This window comes from Periplaneta americana, chromosome 10 (assembly GCF_040183065.1).
Source record: "Periplaneta americana isolate PAMFEO1 chromosome 10, P.americana_PAMFEO1_priV1, whole genome shotgun sequence".
Lineage (NCBI taxonomy): Eukaryota > Metazoa > Arthropoda > Insecta > Blattodea > Blattidae > Periplaneta > Periplaneta americana.
In genome coordinates, this window is record NC_091126.1 from 122,857,782 (window position 1) to 122,860,997 (window position 3,216).

Consider the following 3,216-nt stretch of genomic DNA (forward strand, 5'->3'; position numbering starts at 1 on the left):
ATTTTATTATCAGAGCAGAAGTGGTGTAAGTCAAAAATGGGTAATGATGGTTAAAGTAAACATTCTGTAAAATACAGCGCAAAGTAGCAGTTAATATTGAATTTATTTAAACTATTAGTAGTCAGTGAATAGCACGAAGGACATATTAATTGCTACTTTGCGCTGTATTTTACAGAATTTTTACTTTAAACCTCATTACCTAATTTTGACTTATACCACTTCTGCTCTGAACGGCTCAAATAATCACTGGTAATGTAAAATCAACACCAATAACAGTCATGCAAATTATTACAGAAAAGATTGCTTTTTATATTAAATTTAAAAAGGCTCTTTTATTTCTTGAGAACTTAATACGTCTGCTCATGAATCTACATCAACACATCAGAAATTTATCGACACAGTCTGGATTTATTCAAGAAGTGAATATTTTGCAAAAGGATTATAATACGCCATGAATTCTTGAAAAAATTAACACCATAATCCCTACTTGAATGCAATATAACATTCAACTTTTGAAAAATATAAAGAAAAAAAAACACGAATACAAAAATTATGGAATTACTTGCATTAAAAACTGTAGATACATTGTCCAAAATCGGAATGGTTACACATTTACACATGATCTCTGGAAAAAAATAATATACTGTAACAGGTATTTACTTTGTTTTTATTTAAACTCTCCTTCCTGACATAGAAATAGGTAACTGATAAGTGATAACTAATAAATGTTTTATAGAACACAATACGTAGGCTACCTACAGCGTGAATTATAGGTTATGACTGAGTTATGATTTTCTCTTGGTCTTTAGGGAATCTGAAGAACGACAAATTCGGAGATTTAAACTTGTTGTTACTGCAATTTTCGTCATTGCACACATTGCCTTTATTCCGACGCACGATTAAAACGTTATTATAACATCTCGCATACCTTCAAAGCACGTGCTGGCTGTATCAACCCTATGAACAGTGCCTTGCCTGCCGCTTGAGCGCTAGTGTCGTGAATGTTGGCAAAAAAAGTGTTGAAGTTGCGCGACTGTATATATTAGACTGTGGTACCACGTGCATTAGGCCGGTTATACACTATGCAGAGAGATGTGTAATGTGAAATGTGTGCCGAGAAATGCGCGAGCGAGGCGAGACAGCTTTGTCCATACACAGCGCCGAGAAATGTGTAATCAAACCGTTGCTTACGAGATTATAATCCCGTAAGCAACGAATCAAACCATAGAGTACAGAAAAGAAAATAGTCGCTAGTGTCCCGCGGTAGCCATCTTAATTTAACCTATCATTGTATTTTCATGGCCTAGTTGTGCTGTTTTAAATTTTTTGAGTAATATTTTGATAAATTTAAATACGTCGATCCGGTGTGCTATATGGCAGAGTGAAATAAAGAGTCCAAGAGCTTACTTGGAATAACCTATCATGGGTATGTATGAGAGACTAAAGACATTACATACGTAAATATCCGGAGTTGTTATCGTCTGTAGTTTATTAATATTTAAATTTAACTTGTGTTATAGTTTTCCAAAGCATCCTGAGGTTAAAGATATTCGGACACCTCGTGTTGTCGTTGCAGCACAATTTGTTCCAGTAACTTCAGGGAGGAGGATATGGATCGCACGACCTTATCATATATGTTTCAGAAAGGGGGCTGTGCAGTATATATTTGCACCCTGAAGAACCAAAGGTTAATTAGATGAACATTACACTGATAGTTAACCATAATAATATTGGTATATCTATTCACTACTGTGTATAAAGTAGGCTCGTTATGTTATATGAATTATTGTTTTCAGGAAAGAAGGAGAGTAAAACGGAAGTTTGCTGAAATCTTGCTCTCCCTCTCTCTACTGTGACAGTTGTAGACGAAGTTGGGACCTCCATTATGTCATTGGAAGCTGATACTGAAAATTAAATTCGGGTTCTATCGAAGAAGAATAAGGAAGTTAAGGAAAGGATAGTTTTGTGTACAAAAAGAGAATAAGACATTGCAACAGTATAAATGGCGAGTGTTGAAATCAGTGGGTAACTTGAAAGATGTGTTGGAAACTGTGAAACAGAAAATCTTGTTTGAATATGAGTTTTGTGATATGTCACGTTCCATTTCAAAGACTTTTGTATCTCTTCTCAAGAGACATATGAAAGGTTAATGGTAAACAGCAAAAGAAACAGTGCGATGAAAACGTACCTACCGGTTACAATTAATTTTCTTTCCCCTAACAAAAAAGAAATTGATACAGCTCTTCCTAATCTCGGACTCTATACAAATGGTAAAGTATCATAAATTCAGTTCATTGTACAAATAAATGATATATTCATATTCTTAGCATAATATGATTAAAATGTTAATATACAAATAATTGTGTTTTTTATGTTTATTATGTTGTAGCCTATAGTTTGAACCTTTAAATCATCCAATTTCTTAATAAAAATATAGCAGTGGATCAAACCAAGAACCAACAGTTTAATAATACTAAAAAGGTAAGTAGTTTACATAATTTCATGGTGCAAAATATAAATTAATGAAATATAACTTTTGTTTATTTTCTTTGAGAAGTTAAATTTTGGTTGTTACTCCATTACCATAAAAAGAAAGAGATTTATATTGCATAAAACTGCAATAAGTGTATCTGACACTCTTTGATGCGAAAGTGGCTCTGGAACTATGCGTTTTCAATTTTTTTTTTCACGGCCTTCAGTAACTATGACAATGTGGTCATAATAGAGGAGGTGTTGGAGGTTCTTTCATTGCACTCAATTATATAAAATATTTGGAAAAATTATCAACATCAGACGCAATAGTTCCAGCACGGATTACTAGGGAAATGACCAGTTTTCATAGTATTTCATCTTGGACCTAACGAGTGTTATATTTGTAACAAGTGAGGGGGGGCTGCAACGATCCATTAAAATACAGAAGACTCAAATTTGTATAATTTTAATAAATGTGGGCTACAAAATCGCATTAGAATACACAAGTATCAAAAGATTTTTTTATCCTGAAAGTACAATACTTGTGGTTGCAAACCAAAACCATGTTTTTATCATATTATACAACTCGCAGAAGCCAGTGAAACGAAAGAAAATTGTGCCTTTCTTTGGTGTAATTTTTCTGGAGAAATACCATTATTCCCTCACTATATTAAACGGCATGTAGGAAATTGTATTTCACTTTATCGCGAAACGGAATGATACTGTTCACTTTTTCATGACCAG

The 3,216-nt window shown here is 33.5% G+C and overlaps 1 long non-coding RNA gene across 1 annotated transcript; it reads left to right on the forward strand.

Annotated features, from left to right (window-relative positions):
* Window positions 1-1,261: 1,261 nt before the first annotated feature.
* LOC138707335 (uncharacterized) lies at window positions 1,262-2,332 on the forward strand. Its single transcript, XR_011334184.1, has 3 exons — window positions 1,262-1,426; window positions 1,521-1,687; window positions 1,797-2,332. It is a non-coding gene; the product is annotated as an uncharacterized lncRNA (long non-coding RNA).
* The last annotated feature ends 884 nt before the right edge of the window (window positions 2,333-3,216 follow it).